Below are 9,085 nucleotides of genomic sequence, written 5' to 3'. Positions count from 1 at the left end.
CGTATCACTCACGGAATAATTTAAATTATAAAATTATAAGTAAAAAAAATAATTACATAGCGTATATGAAAAAAATGTATTACATCTATTCTTGTATCTATACAATGTGTACATAAATTAATTTTATTTATATATATCACAAAATGATTTTTTTAAATGAACTTAATAAAAAAAATGCTCGTGTAAAAACGTACCCAAGAATGCTTCTTTCTATTGAAAAATTCATTCTCGATGCCATATATGTATAATTGAAAGGCTTTTGGTTATGAACCAATTTTGGAAATAAAGTTTATCATACGATAGTAGTTCTAACCACTCAGCCTAAATACAAAAGGAGCGTTACCTGTATTGATATATTTATCAATTTACCACCCATCAAAGGAAAGTAGAACATTAAATTGTAACAATGGATGTTCTTCAAGAGCTATGTTTTTCTAAGCTACACTATGAAAAATATTTTGATAAGTTTCAGAGGGCTTCTCGATTTTGTCATAATGACAACATAAAAAATAACATGTTAACCCATTCAATTTTGTGAATATTCATTTGAGCATAGTTTTGCATGACATGCTTCCCATACAACGTTCTGATCACCATTGAAGGAAAAATTAATGTTGACATAAATATTTCAAATTTGATAAAAGTTAGAAGCATTGATAGGCATGGGGTGGCACGTCAAAAGTGCTCGCAATCTTTTCTTATATTTTAATAGTTGAGGGAAAAATAGTCAGTTTGCAAAATCCCGAACCTTTTGATTATTTCAAAAAATGCCCTTAAAAATAAATTTGAAACCCGAATCATGTTTAAACTTCTAACTTTCATACTTTTGACATTTTAAAGTCAACACTTTGAACCCATAACAAATTTGACGATAAATCTATTTTTAATTCTCAAACTTTTAAAATACTCAAAATTTTTATTTTTGACCCGTTACAAATTTTAACCTAAATGCAGTTAACTTGTACCAAACAATCTATTTACCAACTTTTGACCCATAAAATCAAATTTAAGTTCCACAAAAAGCCCGAAACAATTTTCATTTGAGAAACATGGTTTGTTGTTGATTTTTGAAATCCACAAAGTATTTTGAAATATATAGTAAAATAATGTGTTTATATTTATATTTATAAAAATATATAGATATTATATAAATATAGTATAAAAGGAAAGTGAATTATTATTGATTTATTACATATATTAGGGTATATTAGTTTTGGAGGGAACAAAATTATGAAAAATTAATCAAAACAATGCAAGTATTCACATTAATTTTACTTTATTAGAATATGTAGATTCGGTTAATAGCTTACATAATTTTTATCATTAGTTTTTTGAAAATGTTTTTTTTATATTTTTTGAAAAATATTTAATAAAAAATATTTGTATTTGAAATGATTTATACACAACTGGTAATACCCGACCTGATTACCTGAAAACACATACCCGTTTATCAGAACTACGTACCCGAATCATAAACCCAGAAATTTTTAACTTTTTATTTTACTTTCTCTTAACCTTTGTGTAATAATACTTCATTTTTTAAATGTTCAATATACAATTTTTTCACCTTTTGAGATATGCATTTTATGGTTTTATTTATATTTTATATGTTATGAAGTTTATACACAGCATGAACTATTTTAACAATCTAACAGATATACTCGATATCCTACGGGTAATGGATCAGGTATGGGGCATAATTTTACAACTGAGTATGAAACTGGCATTAGTAATACCCGATCGATTGCCATCCCTATTTTGAAATCAGTTAACCTTTCAAAATTTTACATTACTTTTTTCTGTTACAAGTTACAACCAAAACTAGTTTTATGAAAGCTACAACGTACAACTGGAACACATAATTTTAGTTGAAATTTTTTTACAAACATTCATTATTTTAATTAAAAAATACTGTTAATTTGATACAAACATCAAACATGGAGACGCTTAAGGACTTCGTACGGTTATGTTGGGTCAATTGGCGGTGACTTTTTACCAATAGATTATCCCATACAAAATAATTGGGCATTCTATCTTTGTGGAAGGTTAAAAAAAAATCAAACATGACTATATTTTGTATGTGATTTTGGTAACAAAAAGGCACCTGACACTTTTTCCTTTATACAACGCCTGACCTTACTGCCCTTCAGGCTCAAACTATTATAAATGGTGACTTTTCTGAAATATTATGTATTGTTAGTTTAATAATGAGAAAATTCCTAAAATAAGTATTTATGAAAAAACATTTTTAGTTTTACGCATTATTTTGGAAAAAATTTTAGAAATAGATATTATAAATTAGTCGTTACGGGTAGTTTGTAGAACCAATTAAAACTTGCTGTGTGTCCTTAAACTAACCGTAACAGGCACGTTTACTAATCATTTACTCGTCACGACTAAATAAGTTTTATGCCTCATAATCAACGCCCACGAGTAATTCATAAGTCATTTAGTCGCGACGAGTAGTTTACCCGGTTTACATTCCCTACACGAGTAGTTTATTAGTAGTTAACTCACCGCAACTAGTTTAACCTTATTATCTACTCGTCGCGACTAAAGGACTTATAAATTACTCGTGGACATTGATTACGAGGCATGAAACTTATTTAGTCGTGACGAGTAAATGATTAGTGAAGGTGCTCGTTACGACTAGTTTAAGGACACTTGGCAAGTTCTAATTGGTTTCTACAAACTACTCGTCACGACTAGTTTATAATATCTATTTCCGAAATTTTTTAAAAATGATACCTAAAACTAGAAATTTGTTTTCATAATGCTTATTTTGAGAATTTTCCCTTTAATAATTCACACATAAGGATATTAGGAAAATGTTTATAAAACATACACACTTTTATTATAACTTTTTTAATTAACTCTCGTTAGTGGATTACCTAAGACCATGTGTTGTGAAATAAAATGACGCCACCTTCTTCACGTGAATGCTACTAATTAGGTTACAAGAAATCCACCCCTTGGTCCCACCTTCGGCTTTACACAGACGGCAAGCAAAGATGAATTGGCCTTGGCGCTGCGCGAAGGACTAAAAGTGACAAAGTGTGAAAGACCAACCCTCCGGTGGCCGGAGCGCTGCGCGAAGGCAGGCCTAGGGCCGGCCGCGCGACGCTATGATGGTGCTAGGCAAATTCTTAACTCGATCTCGTTTCCTTTGTTCGTTTATGGTATAAAATCGTTTATATTAAACGTAATCGGGAGAATTAAGGAACTAGCAGACATATTATAGTCAAGATACAAGTCCTAAATCGTTTTCCTACTACTCAAGATCAAATCTTTATGAATATTTCGGTGATTCTCTCATTTAATATCATATATTCTTCCTAAATGAGTAAAAAAGCCCATAAATAGTTCGTTTTTGTAATCTCTATATAAACAAGTCTCATTCACCTGCCACAAAACTTTACATAAACCCTAACAAGCAGCCCTTAGCCGTCATTAACCTCTGCCATCTCATATTCTCTCGGTTTTTGGTGTCTTGTTGAAGAACCGTTAATAAGCCGGTTGACTTTGCAAGTCTAAGGACCTTTAACTCGATATATCTTCTTGTTCGTTCACTTTCCGGGTAAGTTGTAATTTGAGTTTTCGTTCATAAACATTCCCTAGTCGATAACCTTCAATCAATTTCTGAGATTGAAGGATATTGACTGGTCAATTGCTTTAAACCCGATAAAGGGTAAAACAGTTAACAACTTTGACTTGTCGTTTTCTCACACTTCTGGTCGGATTTAACGTTCGGTCCAGAAGACTTTTATTCTTGAAACGAAATTTGAAGGCTACTGACCAAAACCCAACTCCCAACTCGCTGTTTGGATTCTGGTCAGTACCAGCTCGCTTAAATCTTAAATATAACATAACTTGAGTTCTAAAAGTCCGTTTGGATTGATTCCAGCGGCAACGAGTTCGTTTTTAATTGTATTATCATATTTCACATATTCATATTCTGATCATTTATATCCTTTGATCTGTAGTGGACGACTCGCTTATTTCATAGCTCGTTTAATCGCATTTATTAATCGCTTATCATTGTTCTAAGGTGAGTTTGATCATTCCCCTTTTATACCCTGTTTTCAAAAGTTTTGGGGACATATGCGTAATTGCTCATATTTTCTATCCTATATATATACACAAACTCGTAAACATAATCATTGTGTGAATATCAGTTGAATGCTATTTGCTAATTGCTACATGTTTAATTGTTTACTTGACAACATTCGGAGAGGTCCATCATATCCCCTTTGTATAGGGTTTTCATTAGTATGATCATACTACCGTCTTAGTAACCGGAGCCCAATTCGCTTGGCGAAGGTAAACCGACAATTTTAGTAATTGTAATCAATGCCCGATTTGATTGGCAACGATTCATTGGCACACTAGTACAACTTGATTTTGGTTTGCTAAGATTTGATTGATTATTAACACATAGATTGGTTTGCGCATTTAACACTTATCATTTATTATTTATTTATTATATAACTATTTGTTGTGTCAAAATTGGTGATCATCTCACTCAACATGTGTTGTTGACAAACTTCATTTTCTACGCATATGCAGGTTGTTTGTATTGAAGATTGAAGTTGGACACGTAGACAATACCTTAGGATATAATCAAGATATTCATAATTTGAGCTTATATTTATACATTTAAATTGTTTGTTGTATTTGGATAATGTGGTATTCTTTGAATAAAATAATTAATAAGATATTGTCATTTATATTATGATTGTATCTTCGAGCTGTGAGCAATCGGATCACGCCCTGGCATTTCTGCCTTAGGTTGGGGTGTGACATATTGGTATCAGAGCCGAAGGTTATAAGATAGGCCGTTAGAATTGTCCTAGTCATATGCTTAGGACCCTATACGTGCTTATCTAAATTGCCTTACGTGCTATTTAAAATTGTTTACAGCTTGCTTAGATTAATTATTTTATTATATTTCATCTTATCTGTTTATTGAACACGCACACAAATTCCAAGGTTACGCCTCACTTTCAAAATATTTTTAAATCCTCTTATTTTTTGTAGATTGCCTTTTATTGTGGAAAATTTCTTAAGAATTCCTGTGTTTTGTTTTTGCTCTTTCACCTTGAAGCATGGGGGTATGACAAATTTCGTACAACCATAACTTTTAGTGGTACCCGTAATCGGCTAAACGGTTGCGTGGTAAACATAAACGGCTAAACGGTTATACTTCCAAATTGTGTTTTAAATTATTTTAAATGCTTAGTTGGGTGAAAAATCCATGGAAATCCATGGGCGCTCCAACTATCCATTTCTTAAAACCATTTTCGATTTGATTTTTGGGTTGGAACGTATCGTCCAGGGTGGTTCCCGAGATACACCAACTACTTATATTTGATTCGTTGATTCGATATTTAGTTGGGTAGGTTAAATGCCATGTAACTCTCATTGTCCGAACAACTCCATTGATTCGATAATTCGTTAATTAGTTGGGTCAATTAAACGCCATGTACACGCTCATGGGCTAAACAACTCAATTGCTTATTTCTCGTTATTTGAATTGGGCCAACAAATTGCCATGGAACGCTCATAGGAGGTCAATTCACAAACTTTATTTTGTTTATTTAGTTAGGCCATTCAAATTGCCATGAAAAGCTCATGGGAGGTCAACTAGTTTGATATGCTTGATTATTTTATTCTTGGAAAACTTTATAAACATTGTTCATTCATTTAAATGCTTCAAACTTATACACATTATTTGAAATCTCGACTCTTCCTCGAGTCTTCACTAACACTAATTCATATGCATACACACATATATATATACGCATCTCTATATTTTCACATCAACTCGTTCCACAACTTACTCGTCATCTTACACAGTTTTATTGTTGATCCTTGTAGAATTCTTCTCAAGCTCATCGTCGTAATCATCGCCGTTCATCAACCCCTTATGAACACCGTCTGGCTGCTAGAATCACTAAGGAGTTCACTGCTGCTTTACCCGAGATCGTGGCCCAGCTGCAAAATATCAACCCCAATGGATCCACTACTTCGGCTACACAAAACAACTACCACTACAAGAACTTCACGAGTGCTAAACCCCCTCCTTATCGTGGCGAGGAGAATGCTACTAAGCTCCTCCGCTGGTTTGAACAAATGGAGAACAAGTTTATCCACCGCGAATGTCCGGAAGATAAGCGTACCAGATTCGCGTCGAGCGTCTTTGAGGAACGAGCTCTTACATGGTGGAACTCTTATAAGGACCTCCAAGGTGTTGAAGAAGTTTTGGCTATGATTTAGGAGGAACTCAAGGAGGTAATGAAGAGAGAGTTTTGTCCTGAGCATGAACTACAAAGGCTCGAGACGGAGTTTTGGGAGCTTAAACAAATTGGTGGTGACAATTCAACCTACTCAAACCGTTTTAAGGAACTTAGCCTGCTAGTACCTCACCTTGTAACTCCTTTGGCTCGTGGTATTCGAAAGTACATTCGTGGATTGCCGACGATTTTCCGTGATGCTGTGGTTAGTCGAGACCCTCGGATCGAGGAAGCTATTGCTCTTGCTGCTTCACTGTCTGATGACCATGTTAGAGATGGGACCCTACCTAGTAAAGATGCTAAACCTACTCTTGAGAACTCTAAAACTGATTCCTCAACCGATGCTAAGGCCAAACCCAAACCCACAAATAACCCTTCTCACCACAAACGTAAACCCAATAATCAAAACTATGTTGTTAACAAAGCCAACCTACAACCCTCCAACCAAGATGCCCAAACAAGAAACCTTATACAGGACTTCACCCATTATGCTCCACTTGCAGATATCATCACCATACCCAATCCCCATGCCGTCTATGCACCCAATGCCATCGTTATGGTCATCTTGCTAATGTTTGCCGTACACCGTCTACTCCTAAACCCCCTACTACTCGTGCTTGCTATAATTGTGGAGATCCTAGCCATCTTAGTAATGCGTGCCCTCAACTTATCCATGCACATCAAGCTTAAGCTATGCCTGCACCCTACTACACCACCAATGCTCCTCAAGTCCCAACCCATCAACCATATCCACTGCATGCTCCTCTCGTCAATCAAGGTTCCTCATACATGACTCACCCTTATCCAACTCCATATCCACAAACTCAAGTTTACCCAACTCACTTCAATCAAGCCCCACTGATGCAAGTTGTTCAAGTTCAACCTATCCAAGCAATCCCAAATCCATCTACCGCTACTGCTCAAGTCATCATGGATCCAAGTATCTCAAGTGCTCCAAGTCAATCGTAACTGAAGATCTTTGAAGACTTTAAAGATTTTATTGCTTAATTTATTTCCATTTTAAGACTATCTGATCTTTCCATTTATGCATCATATTGACTCTTTGGTTATTTGTGATGTTTGGTGATTTTTAGTTGAACTATGTTCACGTTTCATCTTATGAATGACGTTTCCTTTTATAATCCGTTAGACTTTTGTACTTTTACCTTATCATATTATTCATATCCATCACAATTCATTACAGCGTCTGTTTCAAGAAATTCATTTTCTTTCGAACTTTCAAATTCTACTCTTAATAATCAAAAGACATAACAAGAATTTCATGGTTATAATAATCCAACTCGCACACTTATTATCTCTTAAATGTATATTTAAAATTTTCAAGACGTTTGTTCTTTCAAAATAATGGTTTAAAATGTTTTATAACCCACATGATGAAACGAATTATGCGGACCATCCGACGATAAGAGTAATTATGGTCTAGAACATAATTATCCGAGTCCTCACATGGAAATCATAACGCGTACAATTGTGTGTCATGATTTAGAACACAAGATAGTGTCACACCCCAACCTACGACGGAAATGTTGGGGCGTGATCCGATTGCTCACAGCTCGAAGATACTATCATATATAAAATGTGACAATATCTAATTAATTATTTTATTCAAATAACACACACACATTATCCAAATATAACAAACAATTTACCAATATGAATAGAAGCTCAAATAATGTTTATCTTGATTATATCCTAAGGTCTTGTCTACGTGTCCAAACTTCAATCTTCAATACAAGCAACCTGCATATGCGTAGAAAATGGAGTTTTGTCAACAACACATGTTGAGTGAGTTTATCACCAGTTTTTGACATCAAAAATAATGTTAATATAATAAATAAGAAAAACAAGCAAAATGTAATAAATGCGATAATGAAATCAAACCATGAGCAAATAAGTTGTCGATTAAACCATTGCCAAGCGAATTGGGCGCCGATAAATCAACCATGAGCAAATAATAAAAATAAGACCGTTGCCAAGTGAATCGGGCGTTGGTCAATGAGAACCCTCCACAAGGGGATATGTCAAACAAATGCACATAAACAAGTAAGCACATAACAAGTATATTTGATTAATCACACACAATTACACGTTCGCTATTTTTGATATATATATATATATATATATATAGTATGATATACACATATGTCCCCAAAACGGTGTGAAAATTGAGTAAAATAGGGAAATGATAAAACTCACCTTAGATTAAAGGCAAGTGAATATAATTAAGATAAACGAACTAAAGATTAAACGAGTCGTCACTACGCGTCGAACGGGATTAATGATCAGAACTTGAAACTGATCATTAACGTCGAACGGGAATCACACAATTAAGAACGAAATCGGGTCTTTAAATCATCGATATGTTAACCAAATTACTGAGTATGAACCTAGACATCATTACACACTAAATACAATAACTTGTGGCTCAAATTTCATGATTTAGGGTTGATTTAGGGTTGATTTAGGAAAGATTTAGCATTAAACGAAGATCTTAAATGAATCTGGCTGATCTGGCTGCATCTTCTCGCCGCGCTAAGATGTAAGGCTTGCATCTTCGTGCCGCTTGAAGGTGCAACTTCACTAGACTTTCAACTTTTGACAGTTTTAGTCCCTGTAGTTCCAAAAATGCATTTTTAAGCCATTTTAAGCGATTTTAAAAGTTTCTAAGGGCTATTTGACACAAATGAAAGTTAAGGAATTATAAATTAAGATAAAATAATTATTTTAATAATAGTTGCATAACTTTATTAACAAAAAAGATCCGAATAATG

Source organism: Bidens hawaiensis, unplaced genomic scaffold, assembly GCF_021521415.1.
Source record: "Bidens hawaiensis isolate Kalapana, Puna unplaced genomic scaffold, B.hawaiensis_p1.1 tig00018028_1, whole genome shotgun sequence".
NCBI classification, from domain to species: Eukaryota; Viridiplantae; Streptophyta; class Magnoliopsida; order Asterales; family Asteraceae; genus Bidens; species Bidens hawaiensis.
The sequence above is the reverse complement of the archived record's forward strand: the minus strand, read 5'-3'. Positions refer to the sequence as shown.